The 22,009-nt window shown below is 45.7% G+C and overlaps 1 protein-coding gene across 1 annotated transcript in view; it reads right to left on the reverse strand.

Moving 5' to 3' along the window:
- ZBTB7C (zinc finger and BTB domain containing 7C) overlaps positions 1 to 18,879 on the reverse strand; it is a 200,270-nt gene extending 181,391 nt beyond the window's left edge. Inside the window, exon 1 of the mRNA XM_039545631.1 lies at positions 18,754 to 18,879. The gene's annotated coding sequence lies outside the window, so the exon portion shown is untranslated. The remainder of the gene's footprint in view (positions 1 to 18,753) is intronic.
- Between the last annotated feature and the right edge of the window lie 3,130 nt (positions 18,880 to 22,009).

Genomic DNA, 22,009 nt, shown 5'->3' on the forward strand with positions numbered 1-22,009 from the left:
CATTAAATTTCATTTGCCATGTTGTTGCCCAGTCACTTAGTTTTGTGAGATCTTTTTGAAGTTCTTCACAATCTGCTTTGGTCTTAAGGAAAGGGAATTCCTATCACACAGGAAATGATGAAATGGGCAAGGAAAGAAATGTTTCTCAGTTACCGAGAGGGCAAATTGTTGCATTTCTGATCCAATCTACACTCCTCAAAGTCGTATTAATTATTTATAATGGGCTAGATGATATCCCCGTGATTCACATGCAAAGGAGAAATTTCATGCAGGGATCTCCCTGTTTCTGAGCAGAGGGAGCGGGAAGGTCTCTGCCAGCAACACGGCATCACCTTTTCCCTTTGCCAGGAGCTACATCTGCAGGGGCTGGGACCCACACACGGGGAGGGGAAAGGAGACAAGGCACAAGGGAGCAGAGCTAGTGGGACCCACCTCACTCCCAGCCACCCCACAGGAATTCCAGGAGAGCTGATACTGCCAGAAGCTCTACTAGCTTTGAACTGAGCTCCCTCTATACTGCAGAATCACTACACCCACCCAGGTCCCCGGGGCAGTGTGACCCCACTGGACCTGTTCTCCTAGGGGCAGTGGGGTATTCCCTGATAGCACAACTCCAGTGGAGTCATGCTGCCAGGGAGGCCAACAGTGGGTCGGGGACTTGTCAGGAGGCACAAAAGAGCCAAACGGACTCTGGGGTTTCACAGGTTGTAGGCTGTGGGGGACGAACCAGTGGCTTATTCCATAGGATGCAACCCCCCGCCCCTCCGAAAGAACGATCTGGCAATGAAGGGCACTTTGAAGATTTTTGCTCCCTCTGACCCTACCCCATAGACTTTTCTGTGGGATGGAGTGATCTAGCCCAGACTTATTTCTGGGTGCTGGCAAGGTGACCACAACCCTTGTAAAGAAAAGCAGCTTAAACAAACAGCTCCTTTGCATGTTATCTTTCTTTTTCTACCCCTAACTGAAACTGGTGCTTAGCACAGTGTTTAATAATGTTCCAGTCTTCAAGGCCAGGGAAGGCTGCGAACAGCTCCAGGGGGACCAGGCAGAGCTAAGCAACTGGGCAGCATGATGGCCGATTAAATTTAATGTTGACCAAGGCCAGGCAATTCCCAGGGGAACGGATTCTTTGAACCCCGCCTACACACTGCTGCTTTCTAAACTATCCGCAACCACTCGGAAAAAAGATACTATTGCAGACAGTACAGTGAAAAGCCCTGCTCAGTGCAGTCAGAAGAGCAAATAAAGAATTAAAGAATAAGATAGAAAACACTGCAAGTGTCCTTATATAAATCAATTGCACAGCCTCACCTGGAATAGAGTACATAGTTTCGGTGGCCCCCTCTCAAAAAAAGAGACTGCAGATATAGGAGTTCACAGGAGAGTAAGAAAAATGAGTAGGGTCAGGAAAAGACTTTCTCTCTCTCTCTCTCTCTCTCTCTCTCTCTCTCACACACACACACACACGGTGGTTTAGTTTAGACAGGTGACAAACGAGAGGATATATAAAATAATTAATCATCTAGAAAAGGTAAATCAGGCAATTCTAAGGACAAGAACAAAGAGACTATCCCATGAAACTGAAAGGTAACATTTAAACCTGATAAAAGGAAATCCCTTTTTTTTTTAAACACAATGCATAATTATAACCAGTGGAACTCATTGCCACAAGATATTGAAGCTAAGAGCTTAGTAGGCTTCATCAAAGGCTTGGCTATTAATAAGGCTCACGAGAATATCCACAGGTACTTCAGCTAGTAGGAGAGTTTCTAATGGAACATTTCTCCATAGGAAAATACTGATTCCTCAAAATCTAAACGTTCCATGGGCATGTGTAGATTTCAGCAAAATTCCTGATGCAATCTAGGCTGGTTTCCTCAGCAGCCTGCCTGACGGGTTGCCATGGAGCGGGGGATTCCAGGGTCCTGCGGAGCATATTTCTTTTTGGAAAACATCATAACATCCCTGTGCAGTTGGCATGTTTCAGCATTTCCAAAATGAAACATTGTGGAATTTCACTTCCGTGGCACATGTGGAGGTTTTGGCTTTTTATCCCCTTTTGGGATGAAAACTTTTCGAAAACGTTGACATTTTCTGCAGAAGTGTAATTCAGTTCCCTGGACAGCTCTAATAGTTACATCAGACAGAATTTTTTTAAAAAAAATAGAACAGATATAGGCCCTCAAGCTTCAGGACATAACCAAATGACGGAGATAGGAAGAAAACTTCCTCTTTGGGAAGGTTATTACACAGTTGCCCATTATGAGGTTTCTTTGAAGCATCCAATACCAGTCACTATCAGAGACAAGATTCTGGATAGATGGACCCTAATCTGATCAGCAATAGCCAGTCCTATGTTCCTAAGAAATCAGCTTCCAAATGAATATTGGGAAGTTAAAATTAAAATCCGAATCTATGTTTAAAAGAGACTTGCCAATAAATAAAAGCTTTTCTTCTTTGTTATGTATATACTTTAGAAGATTAACCAATAGTTCCCATGGCAATAGCTGACTTTCTTTACACTTTCGCTAGCATCTTTGTCATCGCACAAACTGATACTTAAGAGGCGATTATTTTCTACCAAGCACAATAAGCACATAGAGAAAGCAACTTTCTTCTTTGAGACACTTAACCTTCGTGATTCCAGCTCACATGCACAGGGGGAGTCAACTGATCACCAACTCTGGGAGCAAGAAGGAATTTCTCTCTGGAATATTGGGCCCAGTCCTGCTCCCTGCACTGAGCCAGAGTAAACGGACCATGCGGAGGAGAGCTCAGCTCCAGGGGAATGGAATCTTCCGTTGAAGGCTATTCTGCTGCAGTCACTGCATTCTCCAGGCTGCTGGCCTGGAGCTCCTGCACAGAGGGAGGTTTGGCCAGGGGATCTGTGCAACTGTAGCCCCACTGAACATCCAGGACCCCTATACCCTTAATGTTCCAGCAAAGCACAGCACCATGATACATCCTGCCCTCATTCCTGCACAGCAGAATCTCCTCTCCAGGGGGCAGGAAGGACTGGCCCCATTAGTGCAAATCTCAGGGGCTTGTTCACCCTCCTCTGGAGCATCGAACAGGGATCATCAGTTAGAATCAGGAGAATATAGCCCAACCCAGACCCTCTAGAATGTGAGCCTTGGTGGAGCCGGGCCCTATGTTATCTGTATGCCTGTTCTGCATGCCTGTAATTTATGTGACTGGAACCAAAGCATTCTCATTGGTGCGTGCTGAAAACAGAGCATCAGTCAGGAAGAGCCATCAACCATGCCTTGGCTTTATAGATCATTCCTAATGAAAGGATGTGCAGACTAGAGGCCTGCTTGTAAGTTTCTCTATACAGTTCCATCTTTACTTAGAGCAACAACATTGTGAGGTGTTTCCTTTCCTCTGCCTCCCCGCATACCCTTTCTTGCCAGAAAGCAATCTGGGCTGAAAAGGCTTATACAAAAGATGGAGGAGCAGAACAATCATATTAACCACACATCTGATGCCTCTCTCCAGAACCCATCAGACCCTTCTGCTGGAAATATGCTCTAACAATTCCCCTAGACAAGTGTCACCCCTACAGAGAAACAAAGGGTGCACCTGTGCTATCCAAATCTCTAATACTAGCTTTACCAAAGCCAGGAACAGGAAATCGAATGTGCCTCTCTGCTCCAGATGCACTGTGCTAATTTCACAGCAGCTTCAAGCCTTCATGTCACAGAGCATCTTCTGCTTTTCCATCCAAGTAAATGGAATTTTAGTTTTCCCTTTTGACCTAAGTCACAAAAGCTTTATAGCTTTAATAAACGGCAGAGCTTGCCAGCACACACAGTACAGCATTGTTTGGCTTAAGTAGTACACGTCCCAGCCAATCAGTGGGACTGGATGTCTCCCCCAATCATGAGCTTTGTGGGCGGGGCTCTTTCTGAGCTAGAGATTGGCTAGCCCCCTTCTCCAGTAGTTTGGGTGAGCTGGCGGGTGGTGGTCACGGCCTAACTTGTGGGCCCATGGTTGAGGCCTGTGATCCCTCACAACTGGCCAGAGGCACAAGATGGGCAATATTCCCTCCTGGACCAGGAAAAGGATTACACTCTTGTATCTCAGGGCCACAAAGAGGAGTGTTATCCCACTGGAAAAAGAGACACACAGGCCTGGCTTCTAGCCCTGGAATTCCCCAGGACATTGGTCATTAAAACTGCATCCTTATTATATATGAATTGTTTCCCAGATGTCCCAAGATGCAGAGGGAGTGGACCCATCCCCTACTAACTCCTCCACTCCTTTTCCCCCAGCAGCTCCGAGTATGAGGCTGGGGGAAAAGGAGTGGAGGAGTATGGCCGAGTATGAGGCTGGCCCTTACACAGGCTGTCCAAGGAGAAGGAAGGCCTAGATGTGCTCCCATACAAGGACTAGCCACAATCTGCTCTCTTAATGACTGGCCTTTCTTCAAAGTCTTATGCTGGGGCCTAAACCCCTGACATAGTCAAGCTACCTCCCGATTCGCACCCTGCTCTCCTGGACCTAGTGGCAGTGCTTTCACCAGCCAGTGTTAGGCACCGGATTAGCACTGGCACATAGACACAGCACCTAGGGTGACCAGATGTCCCAATTTTATAGGGACAGTCCCGATTTTTGGGTCTTTTTCTTATATAGGCTCCTTTTACCCCCCACCTCCGACCCCACTTTTCACACTTGCTGTCTGGTCACCCTAACAGCGCCCCTTCTCCAGACTTCGGTGGGGCACAGAATCCAAACCCACATCCGACTCCGAATGTCTCCGCTGATCCCCATCTCCAGAATAATGTGTGAAACCAAAACCCCCGCTCCGAACATGCCCCAACTCTGGGGCAATTAAAATCCACATCCAAATTTTGCAAGCTAGGGTGATCTCTGTTTTCCCTGACTCACACCTCTGTAGCCCTGATCTTCCATCAAGGCTTTTCCTTGGAATCAATTAACCTAAATGGTCAAACTATTATTCCAGCTAATTCTTTTCTGCCACTTCAAGGCCAGGATATGAGCACTTGAGACTGCAGTGGTGCTGATTGTCCTATTGTTCTGCAAAGTGGCTGCTCCACAGTTCGGTGAATGCTGATAGCTGTTAGAGCAAATGCTGTACAAATGAACCAGCTCATGCATCTGGGATTATTAATTGGGAACAGAAAGAAGCCGCCTATATAAGGGTCTTCACAGCACTTAATGTGATGGCTAGGAACAACGGGAAGGGCAGAGCCAAGTTAATTTCATACTGTGCAACCACAGAAGAGTGGGGCTTACTTGGATTTCTAAATGAGATTTGCCATTCCCAGTAACACATTTTCTCTCTCTCTCTCTCTCTCTCTCACATACACACCTACCTACCTTTTTGGCTTGCTATTGAATATGTGCTGAAATTTGTAAGCAGATGCCGCTTTGGTTTCATTAGGAGACGGTAACCTTCCATTTTAGCAACATCTACTGCAGCCAACCCTAAACCAACAAGAATCTCCCTGAAATGTTTGCACCACGCCAAGTTCAAACAATGGACAGAGACCGATTTGTGTACACACATCCCAGAAACTGAGCAGATGGAGGAAGACAGGGGTTCCACCTGCACGGATTTCTCCTAAATCATCTGAAGGGGGAGAGTTGCCCCACTTCTGCCATTTGGAAGTAGCAGGGGGTGGCGCCCTAACACCCCCAGATTATTCGAGATCCACAGGTATGTCCAGGAAGCCCAGGGCTACCCACGAGGTGGCCATGATCCTCCACACCAGCTCCAAATAAGCCAGTGGCTCTCAAACTTTTTTTACTGGTGACCCCTTTCACATAGGAAGCCTCTGAGTGCAACCCCCTTATACATTAAAAACACTTTTTAATATACTTAACACCATTATAAATGCTGGAGGCAAAGCGGGGTTTGGGTTGGAGGTTGACAGCTCGTGACCTCCCCATGTAATAACCTCATGACCCCCCCATGGGGTCCCAACCCCCAGTTTGAGAACCCCTGAAATAAGCTATGCTGCCACAGCAGCAGCTGCCTTCCCCCCTGACCGTCTACAAAGGGAGCTGGCTCCCCAGAATGGAAAGGGCTCAGTAGCAATGCTAAGGCAGACTCACTGGTCATGACAATTCCGTGCACTACCCAGGGGGTTCATTGGGAATGGGAACTATGAGCTTCGCTCAGCTACAGCCCTTGACCCCCCCTCACACTGCTCCTGCCATCCGCTCCCCACATGCAGCTCCTCAGATGGCAGAGAGATCTCAAATGGCTCCTGGGAAGGGAGAACAGTGCCACGGAAACACCCGACTCCCTGCGCAGGAAGGGGGAGAGGCATGCATGGAAGTCACCTCCACAGGTAGACCCTGGGGGAAGGATTACAGCAAACACAACTGTTCTAATTTACATTTTAACCTGTTTTATCCTGTAGAATCTTGATTGATTATGCATGACCATTATGATCTGTTAATCACTTTGTTTACTTCTGTGTATAAACATTGATGCTCAGTTGTCTGGTCTCTGACAGATTTCTGAGCCCCATACCAACTAACACAACCACCGTCGGTGTTGGTACTATGGCTGTCTGCAGTGCCGTAGGAGGTCCCTTTTATATTTCCCTATGCCAACCAGTCCTACCCTGCCTGGTAGCAGCTGATTCCGCTTTTCATTATGTTTTCTGGCAATGTTGGACTGACTGATAAATTCTAAAGTCAGTTTGGCCAGATCCCTGTCCAGTGTAAAGCAGCCTCACTCCACTGATGAAACAGAGCTAAGGTGATTTACACCAGCCGACCATCTGGCCCCATGACTCCTTTCGGAGTCCCCTGAAAGAGTTTATCTGACAGGCTGCAGATTCCTGATGCAAGCCAGAAATTTCCCTGGGTCCTGTGATGTGGCAGCCTGGTTTTCTTCCTCCACTCTCATTTCTTGTCTGGCTGGCTACCACAAGGGCAGCTCAGATGAATCTGCCCTTGCCAAACCGACACATTGCAATGGAGAATTCCCTCCCTTTGCTGTGGCTACCATGGCAAAGCAGGCTCTTAAGTAGCCTTAGTGGTAGGTCCATCACAGTCCCCAGTATATGCCACGCCATCTCCTTAGCTGCTGAACAAAGCGTCCCTGTTTTCCACCCAGTCATGGGACTGTTGCCCCAAAGTGCTTTGCTTTCTGCTTCAGAGTGGTCTCGAAATGGCTGTTCTGAGCAGATATTGCCAGGTGTTAGGATCAGCTGTGAGTGTGATGGGAACCCACACTCCAGTCTGCGGATCACCGGCCTGCCCTCCTCTGCCTTCTCTGATCTATGCAGTGTTGCCAACTCATGATTTTGTCACGAGTCTCATGATAATGATTGTTTTCCTTAAAGCCCCAGCTCCTGGAGTCAGGTGGATAGGTGACGATTTCAGCCTTCATTTCTTAAGGGAAAAGTAAGTTTTTAGCCCTCGTGGCTGTGGAGAAAGCTTTAAAATGTGACCCCGGTGTGCCCTAAAGGCTCAAAAAGCAGAAGGCAAATAAAAAGAGCACTATTATTTTTATAAAAATCTCAAGATTTTAAAGCCAATCTCCTGGTTTTTGGTGAGCCTGACTCAGGATTTTTGAACATTTGGGGTTGGCAATACTGTCTACACTCTGTTCTCTCCGGGGCCTCTCTGTGCTTTGTTAACTGCTGATGTGAAGGAGTCCAGTGTTACACGCTCTTGTCTCTGTGACTTGGGTTTTCCTTTCAGGTTTTACCAGCTCACTTCATTTCAAGCCTCTAAACAGCTTGGCCATTAGCGTCACTCTAGGTTTGAGGTACAGCTGCACAGCAACGGAGCCCATTCAGTCTGCTCTGCTCTGAGGGCCCTGCCAGGGCAAGTGGGACGCCACTCCCCACTTGCAGGTCTGTCTGCACCAGGGTCTTCTAGCAATCCCTGCACACTGCACCCTGGGGGGCTGAAGGAGGCAGAGTCGCGGCCCTGCTTTGCACTGACCCGTGAAGGGGAACAGACTGCTTGCCTCACGTATGCAAGGAGCAGCAACAGAAGAGGCTGCCTGAAGCACAATCTCTCTGGTGTTCCTCTCCACCACCCCCATGAGCCGAGCCCCTAGGGCTGCAGCGGGATGCCAACGGCCTCTCCAGGCTTCCATGCAAAAGGCACATCTTCAATTTTTTATACCTCATCTGTCAAATTAAGGCAATGGGGATAGGGAGGGGGCTCCTGAGAGCAGAATTTGTGCCCTTCTCTCCTCCGCTGACTCACATGTGCATTTCCAGATGTTAGGCAGGGCCTTGCAGCGTGAATGATAAAAGCTGAAACGGACAGCGTTGGACAGCTTGTAACGGAGTCACAAAAACAGGAGTGTGATATTGTAAGCCAGAGAAATCTATAGAACAGAGCTTTGCGTTAGAGAGCCTGGCCCAGCAGCCTCACAAACCAGGCCTGACAGCTGCTGGAAGGAGAATGTGGATTTTGCCAATGCCACAACACAGATAATCTATTCTAGCTACTGCCACAGCCTCCATCATCGTAGTACTCAAGCATCTCACAATCTCTAAGGTATCCATCCTCACAACGCCCCACGGGGCCACACTGAGACCACAGCCAACCAGGCTGGCACTACTGTTTCATTGTTCCCTTCTACTCCGTCTGTCTGTAGTCTTTTGTCTTATACTTAGATTGTAAAATCCTTTGGACACGGGCCATCGTTTTATTCTGTGTTTGTGCAGCACCTAGCACAGTGGGGTCCCGGGTGCGAGGGTAACAACAACTGGAACAACTAAGGGTAACATTTGTAAAAGCACCCAAGTCTCACTGACTTCCCAAGGTCACACAGGAAGGCTGTAGCACACCGAGACATTGAACTCGCATCTTAATACTGGGCCTGATTCTCCTGACACTTAGCCCAGTGGCTCACTGCTGTGACTCTACTGGCTTCGGTGGACTCACTCTCGATTTACCCAGTGAAAAATGACAAAAGAATCAGGCCCATGAAGAAGTGGAAATCTGATTGGGAAGTTAAATGCCCTGGAGTTTTGTCGGACCATTGTCCTCATGCTCTGTATCCTAGTAGTTCTCTTTAATTCTCACTCTGCTTTCTTATGATGTCAGGACTGCATTTCACCTGGGGCTGTGGTCTTGTCACATGAAGGCGAGGAAGACAAAGGTGCTTCAGGGAGTGATGCTGGTAGTTCAGTAGGTGGTGCTGTTCTCTCCTAGACATGACTGAATCACACACTCTCGCCTCTTTCACTTTGACCAAGCTTCTCCCTTTGGAGTCTTCTCCCAGTCTCATTTGACAACTTCTTCCGAGCCATTCCATTCTCTCACACCTCTGCCCCCGGCCTCCTGGGTGCATGTGCGTGTGTGTAACCCATGCCGGCTTACTGTGGTGCTCTGTCCCCCTCTAGTGGCACCTAGCCCAGCTAGAGACAGATGAGTCTGCTACCGCCTTAGCTAAGAGCCATGTGGCTTTTAATTCATGCAGTACAGGCTGATATGCTAAGCTTCAGAGTTCCCAGGTTCGATCCCACCCACCAACAATCAGGATCTGTCGGCACTACATGTGCACTCATGCATTATGGGTATGATCAGGAAGGGATTTTCCCCTGTTCAGATTGGCAGGGACCATGGGGAGTTTTCACCTTCTTCTGCAGCATGGGGCGTGGGTCACCTGCTAGGAACACGTCTTATGTAATCAATTCCCGCTCATTGCAGGAGTCTTAGCTGTTGGTGGCCCCTCATTCTCTCCTAGTTTCTGCCTGCAGCACACAACAATTTAGTCTCCTGAGGACTGAAATGCTTTGGTCTAACTCAAGCTATTGAACTCCATACAGGGGCGGCTCTAGGAATTTGGCCGCCCCAAGCATGGCGGCATGCCGCAGGGGGCACGCTGCCGGTCGCCGGCCCCGCGGCTCCGGGGGACCTCTTGCAGACGTGCCTGCGGAGGGTGCGCTGGTCCCGTGGCTCCGGTGGACCTCCCGCAGGCATGACTGCGGAAGGTCCGCCGGAGCCGCCTGCCGCCCTGCCGGCAAAATGCCGCCCCAAGCGCGCGCTTGGCGCGCTGGGGTCTGGAGCCGGCCCTGACTCCATACAGGGCTATCTGGGTGACATTTAATAGCCTGTGTTATACAGGAAGTCAGACTAGACAATCTAATGGTCCCTTCTGGCCTTAATCGCTATGAAACTATGATCCACAGTCTATTAAAGACAATGGGTAGCTTTCCTTCTTATGCCTACTTGAAACAGTCTTTCTGCAAAGCATAGCAACAATGATCATTGCAAGATTACTTGCCCAGCTCAAGCCAGCATTATCACTTGGCGTATTCTGTGCATCTAAATGGTTTTAGATTGGCTAGATTTTGTAAGTATCGTGGGCAGAGGCTATCTATCTAAGATACATATATGGCCCCCTTTACTGTAGTATCTGAGCACCTCACAATCTTAAATGTATTTATCCTCACAACATCCCTGGGAGGTAGGGAATTATGTGGAATTGAGACACAGAGAGAGTAAGTGACATGCCCAAGGCCATGCAGGAAGTCTGTGGCAGAGCAAGGAATTGACCCCACACAGTAAGCCTCAGGCTAGTGTCCTAACAACTGTACCATCCTTTATCATTTTATAGGTTTGAGGAACAAGAAGCATTCATTAAATAATGCTCATCATAATGCCTACAGCTCCACCTGCAGTTCCTTGTTTCCTGTTCTTAAACTATAGTTTGATTGTTGTGTGGTGGCTTTCCAGTGGTACGTCCATGTTCCCTAAGTACACAGCCCAAAGCACTTTGAGATCCCCAGGAGGAAAGAATTTGGGCCTGATTGTGATTTCTGCAGCACCTGGCTTGTCAGTAGAGTTACTCTTAAATTATTCTGCTGTGTGTGAAATCAGAATCAGGCCCACTAACAATAACACTGCCATTGCCACCACCAGATCTTGTTATAAGCAGAACGGGTCGAAAAATTGTAAGGATGTTTTGTGAAAACTTCAAACAAATCTTTTTTTCTTATGAAAAATTAAAACTTAAAAAATCAGTTTGGGTTTTTATTTCCTATTTCAGTGGCAAAGATTTTTGGTTTAAAAAAAAACCACATTTTTTTAATTTCCATGAAAAAGCAGCAAAGAGTCTTGTGGCACCTTATAGACTAACAGACGTTTTAGAGCATGAGCTTTCATGGGTGAATATCCACTTCGTTGAATTTCCATGTTTCTCTTTTATGGAAAAAGCAGGGATTTTTTTTTTTAAATTTTTAAAGAAAAGCAAAATTTTTCAGAAAAACATTTTGTTGTTGAAAAAAGGCCATTTTTCATTTGTTTGAAATTTTTCATTCAAAATATATTTCACCAGCTCAGACTCTAAGACAGCTAGGCATCTTCTTTTACTCATGTTGCTCTCTAATCTAGCTCTCTGGGGGCCAAATCCATGATTACAACTACAGCTGGTCAAAATATTCCACAAAACAATAGTGTGGGAGAAAATTAAGCTGGCCCTGATGGTCTAGGCTTTTACTTGCTTGGTCTAGGCCTGCCTGGTAGCTAGCAGGCCCAAAACCTGAGCTAAACTAAGGGTGCGCCTATACTACCCGCCGGATCGGCGGGTAGTAATCGATCTATCGGGGATGGATTTATCTTGTCTCATCTAGACGCGATAAATCGATCTGTGAATCGATGCCCATACTCCACCTCGGCAGGAGGAGTAAGCAGCGTCGACGGGGGAGCCGCCGCTGTCGACTCGCCGCTGTGAGGACGGCCAGGTAAGTCGAACTAAGATACTTCGACTTCAGCTACGCGAATAGCCCAGGACTTAGACCAGCCCTAAGTGTTGAGCTCCCTGACAGTGGCGGTCAAAGGTTAAGACACAGGGGGGCCGGAGGGAAAGCGGTGGAAAGCCCCTGAAACAAGAACAATTTGCCGTATGTGTCTACTGCTTTTAAAATACAATAACCGCTTGCATGAAGCAATAAAGTAACCTATAAGCATGAAGCAATTATCTAAAATAAATGTAACTCATGATTTCCCCTATGCCACTTGTGTAACTACCCCCATTGTGTAATTGTACCCCGTAGAAGCCAATTGTGTAATTGCACCCCTTAAAAGGCAAGGTCGTAACAGAATGCTGGAAAGTACGAAGGAGACCCTAACTCAATTACATCCATACAAGGCAAGGTTGCAAAAGAGTGTTGGAAAGTACCGAAAAGAACCTAACTCTTGACCTGTATTACTTTTGCAATGTATTCCAAATAAGGTAATAATTACTCAAGTATGTGTAATTTGTTTGTGGTTTCAAGCTTTAAAAGCTCCTGTATGCGTTGCTTCAGGGGAGCTGGTGTCCCCAGCGCGTTGGTGTGTTATCAATAAACAGGCCTCAGGCTGAGTCTCTGATCAGAAATGATGTGTGGGTGAATTTTTCCACAACAATAGGTTTCCATGAAACATTTGAAAATGCTTATTCGATTAAATTTGTACGTGTTGTGGAAATATACAGATTTCATCAAGATTTTCAGTGGGAAATTATACAAACGTTTTATTTAGAGAATGTCAAAATGTTTCATTTAATGTGTTTAATCCACACAGATTAAATTAGAGTAGATTCAAAATGATACATGTCAAAATGTTTCATTTTGACTGTATCATTTTGAATCTACTCTAATTTAATCTGTGTGGAAACAATAAAGTCAAAATGAAACAATTCAATAAGGTTGAAATGAAATATATTGGAGTATTTCAGTTTACGAAACATTCTGAGGCCTGGTCTACACTACAGGGTTAGGTTGAATTTAGCCGCATGAGGTCGATTTAAAAATGAATGCATCCACACAACCAACCCCATTCTGTCGACCTAAAGGGCTCTTAAAATCTACTTCTGTACTCCTCCCTGGTGAGGGGAGTAGCGCTAAAATCGACTTTGCTGGGTTGAATTTGGGGTAGTGAGGACACAAATCGATGGTACTGGCCTCCAGGAGCTATCCCAGAGTGCTCCATTGTGACCACTCTGGACAGCACTTTGAATTCCGATGCACTAGTCAGGTACACAGGAAAAGCTCCTGGAACTTTTGAATTTCATTTCCTGTTTGGTCCATGTGGCAAACTCAGCAGCACAGGTGACCATGCAGTCCCCCCAGAATCATAGAGCATAGAATGTTTCGACGCTCCCCCTATCATCTCTGTCCCTGAGGTTATCGCAGATTAGAAGGCGAAAAAAAACGCACTGGCGATGACATGTTTTCTGAGCTCAATGCAGTCCTCTCACATTGATAGGGCACAGCTTAATGCATCAAGGCACTCAGTGGCAGATGCCAGGAAAGGACACGATGAAGCGTCTGTTGAGGGAGCACATGGACATGATGATGAAGCTCTGCTGGAGCTGCAGGAAGGCCAACAAGAGCACAGACCCCCGCTGCTGTTTTTTGTCCTATCAGCCATTGAGAGCTTATCCCGGAATTCCCGGAGACTGCGGGAACTGTGGGATAGCTATCCACAGTGCACTGCTCCGTAAGTCGATGCTAGGCATGGTAGTGAGGACGCACTCCGCCAACTTAATGCACTTAGTGTGGACATACGCAATCGACTGTATAAAATCAATTTCTAAAAATCGACTTCTATAAAATTGACCTAATTTCGTAGTGTAGACATACCCTGAGGTGTCTACAGAAATGAAATTTTGAAGTCTCAGAATTTCCCGTGGGATGGGAATTCAATTTTTTTTACCAGCTGCAAATCACAACCAGTGAGAACTCTGGGCAAGTTATGCAGGTGGGAGTGGACAATGGTGGCATAATGCTGATCGATATTGTTTCATTGTTTCCTTGCACTCCCTTCTCTCTCTGTATCCATCCGTTGTCTCTTGTCTTATACTGACATCGTAAACTCTTTGGGGTGGGGAGTGTCTTTTTGTTCTGTGTTTGTCCAGCACCTAGCACACTGGGGTCCTGGCCCATGACTAGGGCTCTTAGGTACTACTGCAGTACAAATAAATACCACTAATCTTTGCACTTCCCTAACCCTATAAATGGTACATGCCATGCCACCACAGAGCCAAAACCACAGCCACGGATCGGCTCAGCATAGGGGTGTCCCAGCAGCAGGGGGAAGGGTAAAGTAGGAGCCTCTCTGCCTCAAGGGGATTGGCCAGCTCTGGAGGGATCCTCCTAGGGCAAAATGCTGCATTTCCATAGCTACAAATCACATGCAAAGCAGCCACACGGCCCCTGAGAATCTGGCCTTGGACACTGATACAGAACAAGTCACGGTGGCATGGGAGAGCTTGTTTAAAAACGGTGGGCCAGCTCTTCAGCTGCAAGCACAGCTGAGGAGGAGTGTGTGCAAAGTGGCTATGACCGAGTGCACCTGGCCCTTCGTGGCCCCCTGCTGGAGACCCAGCGGTCCTACCACACCTTGCCCCAGGGAGGAGCGGCAAGGTGGGTCCCCCAGGCCTGCTTGGAAAGATTGCAGGGAAGCAGCCAAACAGAGCCCAGCAGGCTCAGATAGCTGCAGGACCTTAGCAAGTCAGTCCCTGGCTGGAAGCAGAGGGGCGAGGAAGGGGGCTCCTCTCTGATCAGAGCAGCTTGACGGGGCTGCATTTACTGGACCTGAGGGAGAGGTCCTGAGAACTGTAACCCTAAGGTAACAGGCAAAGGTAAAGGGGCCAGGTGGGAAGAAGCCACAAGAATGCAGCAGCAACGAATTAAGGGAGACAGGATGTGGCTGCTGTTTATAGGGTCCCTGGTTGGGTTCCCCACCAGACACTGGCAAAGGCGCCGAAGCCCCAAGAAGGGGACAAGGCTCCTTTAGATAACCGAGCGAAGGACTGGATTTAAAGGGCCCAGAGATGGGGCTGAAGTTCCTGGCGAGGACAGGCAGTTTGGGGAACTCTTTGCCATGGTAGAAAGGGTCCATTTTTGATTGTGTGACTTGGTTGCAGGGCTGAGCCACTGGAGACCCGCCTCATGAGATCAGCAACCTACAGGGGGCGCCAGGAACGGGGAAAAAAGATTGCAGTACCACACCCAGCTGCTAGGTGAATGCCCCCCTGACACAGTGGCTTCATGCCTCATTTGAACCTTTCCAATCCTGGGCCTGCCACTTTCTGGGCTGGTTCTCCAGCACATGCTGGAGCAGCGTGAGAGCTGCTTTAAACTGCATGAGCCTCAAGGCAGCTGGGGATTGCCAATGATTAAGGAATTCCTTGCCATGCCCGGACTGCCAACACCCCAGCCGCTGTAATGGAGATGGCTTAGGAGCCTCTGCACCAGCTCTGCTCCACTCAAAGACCCCCCTGCATAGGACAGAGACCCTGTGGCTGGATCTGCTGATATTAGGGCTGGTCTGCACTGGCAGGATCTAACCGGTAGTTTATTCATCAGTATTAAAAAGATGCTCAGACATAAAAAATCAAATTCACATGTTTCTGAATAAAATAAGAGACGTATCTCAGCTTCAACAACCCGTATCCCCCATCCACAATGTGCTTATCTCATCCCCCCGTTATGTCTTGTCTTTTAGCCTGTACGACCTTTGGGGCAGGAAACGCCTTGCACAATGGGGCCCTGTCTGGTTGACCTCTAGGTGCTGCTGCAATGTAAATGTTCCATAATCAAACATGGATGAGGACGCAATGGTGAGGGTGAGATAGATAGATCTGTGCAGCATTTTCCATCTCAAAATGCTTCAAAACCCTGTGAAGTTCAGTAGACATTACCCATTTTCAGAGCATTTATGGAAACCACTGGAAGAAATAAACAGAGCTCTAAGGAGGTTGCCAAACTCTGCTGGAAGCAGTGAGAAAGACGTAAAAAGACAGGCAGGAGCTGCAGTGACAATAGTTTCTCCTAGCACTGTTATAATTTTGGGGACTGATTTTGGATTTATTATCCCGATCCCATAGCCAATAATCCTGTGAGCACGTGAGTTTTAAAATCAGAAGCAACTTTGTAAATAATATCTTTTGAGTGACTGAAGGATCATAGAGTTTCTCCCCCAAGCAGTCAGCAGAATGGCTGACCTCCTGTACTCCAGTAAGCACAGATAATGGCTAGCAGAGAGAAGACGAGGGAAAGCAAAAAGCCCAGACCTGATAAGGGGGAGAGCACCAGGGAAACGACGACGAGGCGCTTACTTGTAATAGAAACACAGCCGCCAAGGCAAAAGGCACCTGCAATTTGAATGAAAACATCAGGGCGAATAAACCCTGTCTCCCCTGTCCTCTCTCGTGTGCTACAGCCCTGCCCCCAAAGAGTGTGTGGTTTTCCTTCTTAAAATGTGATGCGGTTTGTGAAGAAGGTGGGTCAGGGGGAAGTTGGAAAGGAAACCATGGGTGGTGTGAAAGTGGAACAAGACAACATCTGTTCTGGAGACTCATAGCTGATATGCTCAAATAGCAGCACAAGCTGTAGCTAATAGTATGGTGACATTTTCATCATGTGTTTATTCGCCATTCTCTGTACATATATAGAGCATGGCCACTGATGTCTATAGCACTACACACATGAGTAAAGTTAAGCACGTGTTTAAATATTTGAAGGAGCAGGGCTTTGGTTTGTAGTATGTTTTGCTGCTCTTTTGGATCTGGAATGATAACTGTATTGTCTTCTGATGGCAAGAGTGCCTAGAATCTAAATCAATTAAGTGAGGTTCATAGAAGAAGCAATCTGGCTAAGGGGTACTCTGGAGAACATGATCATCTGGCTCAGGATCTAGTAACCATATTACCATAGTTTCACCTACCCTTTTTCTATTTATAAAAGCAATGATCTGTTGTGAGGCGTACGCTAAGCCCAGAGGTGTATGAAGCCATTTAGGGTACAGCAGGACAGGAATTTTTCAATTTACCATTTTTTAATCAGGAAAAATGTTGATTCTTTGAAACCAATTTTTTTTTCAGGAAAGGGTGACTTCGGATGATTTTTTTTTAAATAAAATTGTTTTGAAATTGTCAATCAGATGTTATCTTATTTTTTATATGAAAAGTTCTGTTTTTTCACTTCAAAATTTAAGTTCATTTACAATAAAAAAATTAAATACAAAGGTCAAAATCAAAACAAAACATTCTGCTTGACCTGAACTGAATTTTTATTTTCAGATTCTTGAGATTTTGCCTGTGTCCCAGTTTGGCACAGGAAGATCTTTTGAAATCTCAAAAGTTTCCCACCCAGCTTTAAGTTACAGCTACCATTTCAAGAGTCCATTCATTCTAAGTGTCTCCATTTCTGAGAGACTTGTCACAGGTTGGGCCTGATTCTCAAAGGTGCTGAATAGCCACAGCTCCATGTGAAGTCAATGGGAACTGCCTAGTGACTCTGGAAATCAGGTCTCAAGTTTGACACCCAGAAATGGAGGCACCTACGATTTGTAGTCTTTTTTGGAAAATGTAGGCCTTAACCTTCAGCCTCATGCCTCACAACAAATCCCAGGCATGCATTCTTCTGAAGCATCTTGTACTGGCCTCTGCTGAAGACAGGGTATCAGCCTAGATGGACCATTGGTCTGATGGGAGAGGCAGGTGAGGACAGGGTACCAAGCTAGATGACTATTGGTCATATTCTCGTAGCTGAAGTTGTGTATCTTAGACCGATTCCCACCCCACCCCACCTCACCCTTAGACCAAGGTGAACGCAAGTGAATATGTGTATCTTGGGTTTTATCCAGCTTCTGCAGGAAAAAAAAAAAGACCAAATGAAAATTACTACTTTTTATTACAGCTGGTAGATAACCTGTTAAGCCTCAAATGCTAGAGGCAATTTATAATATTTTAGGTGGGGAAATTTTTGAAATGTAAGGTACTTCTCAAATGTAATCTAATGTGTCTATCAAAGTATATACATCAAATGCTTCACTGTGGTTTCTGAATACTTACAGTATCTCTGGGTTGACATTTGTGTGTTTCAGAATAAATAGCCTGTATATCTTCAGTTTGAAACTGTTTTCTAGTCTCACAGTGAAAGAAAGTAAGAAAGAAAGAAACTATAACCAGGGAGCTAAAAGTGTCCAGCTATTCAAGGAACAACCTAAACTCCAAGTCCTTTTTAATAAAATGCCTAACAATCTGTGAAGTAAAAGTTTTACGGCTGTATAATTAAGTATGACATTGGCTGGTAGGAATAAATCAGAACTCAGAAAAAAGGGGGCACTGGATTTCAATCGGTATTATCATAAGTTTAAATATATTAGTGGCACTCTGAAGGCAGAACATTGTTATATGGTAACAGACAGACACATTTTGTTCATAACCAACAGTAATTTGTAGAACACACAATTTGCTGCTACCAAAATAGCACAGCATGTAGGGGTATTTTTTGCCCCTTTTAGTCTCTAGTCCTGCAGTTTCTTTGGCTTATCAAGAGAAAACCACTCTGCACAAAATGAGCAAGAGCCCACACCTTAACCAACCATATAAAAAGCAGGTGGATGCACATCAGAGCAAACATCACTTGTAAAAGATAGCTGATAAATCAACCGATTCTTGCTGAAGAAGAATGGGGTGGAGGGGGGAATTAATTGCTCTTTCAACAGCAGAAAACTATAGACTAAGCTAAGATTGAATTGACTAAACCGTTAAACATACTGATTGAAAATACACTGTGACACCAGCTCCCCAGCTTTTACCAATGTACACAGTTCTAATTAAAAACCTGTCTCTACCATAGATCTATCTGCTCAGAGCTGTTCACCTGCAAGCAGAGAATAGTTGTACCTGATTTACCTAACATCAGCACAACACCAGGCTGGAATTTTCTGAGAGATGTCTTAAGTACAGCAACATATTCTTCATTATAACAACTGCATAAGCACCAGGTAAGGGAGCACAATACTTACATGAAGATGAGATTTGCTTTCCACTAAGTCCCACTCTTTTAGCTTTCTGTGGGTCATGCGTAGTCAGATAACTCTGCCTGCATGCTGATGGACCATTGCTTTAAAACTTTGGTTATTTCATGGTTGAGAGGAGGGGAGGGGGGGAACCACCAAAAAAAGAAAAGAAAAAAAAGCCACATCCCTAACAAAGCAGCAGGGTGGAGTTAATACACCCTTATACTTAGCTGCAGGCCAATCCTTAAAGATGTAGCATTTATTTTCTATGAGTCACATCAAAACTACAAGATCGAAATATAAAAAGCTACTGTTCTTTGCCCAGTTCTGCCTTTTCAGCAGCCATGTAGGAGCTGGAAGGAATGGGATGGATCAGAGAGTCCTACAAGCTCTTAAAATAAGTGCAGGGCCCTACAACTCTGGGTTACCAGTGCTATGGAACTGGTCTCATTTGTAATCTAAGTGGAGGGAAAAAAGCAGCATCATACTTAAATCACACCCCCACATACTCAGCCAATACCTAGGGATCACCTTAAATCCTCAAAAATCAGAGAGAGTCTGAATTAATAGTTATTTATTGTCTGGGTTACAGCAGCACCTAGAGGCCTCAACTGAGATCGAAGACCCATTGGGTTAGGCCCTGCACGTACACATAGTGAGAGACAAGCCCTGGCCCAAACAGCTTACGGTCTAAACAGACAATGGGTAGGAGGGAAAAGAGAGTCACAAAGAGGTGAAGTGACTTGTGTGAGGTCACACCCAGAGATGGGTCCTGAGTCCTAATCCAATGCCCTCACCACTAGACCACACAGCCTGTCTTATAGTATTGCAACTCAATAACAGATGCTATACTGCATGGGCTGTATATTGTATTGCAGTTTAGAGATATGAAAAGGCTGTATCTACCCCAGGAAAATTAGAATTTGTAATTCACCACTGGTGCAGCTGCACTACTGGCGGCTACCAGGGTAACTGTGGTGTAGACAGGGCACAGGTGTTTTTAAGACTATGGTGTCTAGCTCTGCTCTGGTGGTGAGTCAGTTCTACCACTGTAGGTGCAGCCACACAATCAGGTTATCAGTGATACTGTTTGTAAGCAACTTTATGGGAAAATCTTATAGAACTTCATAGAAGATGGCACCTCTCTATAGGTTGTTTTTAACCTTCCTATGAAATTTAATAGAGAAAAATAGGACGGTTCGAAAACCCATGGCACAGCGATCATTCTCTCCCACGTTCTTTAAACTTTTAGAGTAGCTTCTGCAGATCCCTATTGCATTTCTCTAGACTCCACTAGTTTTATCCTTACTAAGTCCTATAGGACTTTTCCATAAGGGTAAAAACATATTAGATGATTAAAACTGAAATCATTTTAAGCATAAAATTTACCTCTCACCATTGTTGGTGTTTGGTTATTTATTTTTTGCACTTTTTCTCACGGTGATATTGAAACTAAACTGATGAGTTTCATTTTCTGTTTATAGTCAGTTTCACTTTCTGGTTCTGGCACACTAGTACACACTCTTCTTCTTGGGTTGTCTGATTCTACAGGAGTTTTGTGAGATTCCCCTTGTAGCTCTATGCAGTCAGATTTGAGGGTAACTATCTGAGTAACTTTGTATGATTACTGTTTACCCCTTTTTCCAGATAAGTGATATTCAACATATTCATACATGGTCCCAGTAAAGGTCCTTGGCGGATCCTCCTGTTTACCGCTCTCCATTATGAAAACTGACCATTTATTTCTACTCTTTGTTTCGTATCTTTTAACAAGTTACTGATAAGATCTTCCCTCTTATTCCATGACAGCTTACTTTGCATAAGAGCCTTTAGTAAGGGACCTTGTCAAGGGCTTCCTGAAAGTCCAAGTATATTATATCAACTGGATTACCCTTGTTCACATGCTTGTTGACACCCTCAAAGAATTCTAATAGATTGATGAGGCATGATTTCCCTTTACAAAAGCTGTGTAAAGGGAACATTACCCTTCCCCAACATTGTATGATAATTTTGCTCGTTTCAACCAATTTGCCTGGTACTGAAGTTAGTCTTATTGGCCTGTAATTGCCAGGATCACCTCTGGAGCTTTTTTTAAAAAACACTGGTTCATTAGCTACCCTCCAATGACCTGGGATAGAGGCTGATTTAAGTGATAGATTACATAACACAGTTAGTAGTTATGCAATTTCATATTTGACATAATTCCATTCATAAAAACAGGCCTCATAACAAGAGCAGACCTACGAGCGTAATTGTTCTAACTGCACAGACAGAAACCTCCTCAGACAACAGGGAATATGTCTGAAACAACCAAATGTTAACTATTTCCCTGCAGTGTCCAAAACCCCAAAAGAACGGCATGTGCCAGCATGCTTGTGTGCGTGCAGGTGAACTGCACCAGTACAAGCTATGGAGTACACTGATGCATTTGCAGCCATATCAGTGTAGTTACATCTCTGATGTTCACCATATTTTGGCTGCCTGGTGCACAAAGGCACACAACCATAAGCCTGGGGACAGATGGAGGGTGTGGGAGGAAAAGCTTATCAGAACTTTTCTACTGTGTGTCATAAAAGCCTTATACTGCTAGTAGCTACTGGAGAGTTTCCTCTAGCTCAAGTGGTCTGGAGTCCATAGTTTGGAGCAGCAGGAGCTGAATTCTGCGCCTGCAAAGTTCTTAGTGGCCGTGGAGCGCTGCATAGTGACAGCCATGTGTTGCATTCTAATAGAAGTGCTCATATAACCTATAGGCTCCTGTAAAGGAAAGCCAAAGCTAAGTTTCTAGCTGATCTAGCTCTTTTCTGTGACACATGCATTTTTTTAACTGTCATTCCCTGCCAGTCAGTTTTCAGTGTTTCTATTTTCACTGACAGGCAATGCACTTACCGAGGCTGGGCAGCCTAGGGTTCACCTGCCAGGCGAGACATTGCCTCCATCTGAACCTTCTACTGCTGATTTATTGCTGGCAACAGAAACTCTATGGCTGGGTCTTTTATTTAAATGTCCTTTCGATTTCCTTTTCTTTTCAGCTAATTTCCCCTCTCCTTTGCTTTCTCTGCAGTGGCCCAAAGACGACAGCGGCTGGCCATCAAGGCACTGCAGCTGCACCTCTTCTGGCAGAAGCAAAATCCATAATTGGTCAGCATTATAGCCCCATGGGTGCTGGTGGAGAGTGGGAGTGGAGAATTGACACAGGGCTTAGATACAGTGGTAAGAATCTCTGAACCCAGCTAAGCTTTGTCTTCACTCACTTCCCACCCAT

The sequence above is a fragment of the Mauremys reevesii genome, linkage group 6 (assembly GCF_016161935.1).
Source record: "Mauremys reevesii isolate NIE-2019 linkage group 6, ASM1616193v1, whole genome shotgun sequence".
Lineage (NCBI taxonomy): Eukaryota > Metazoa > Chordata > Testudines > Geoemydidae > Mauremys > Mauremys reevesii.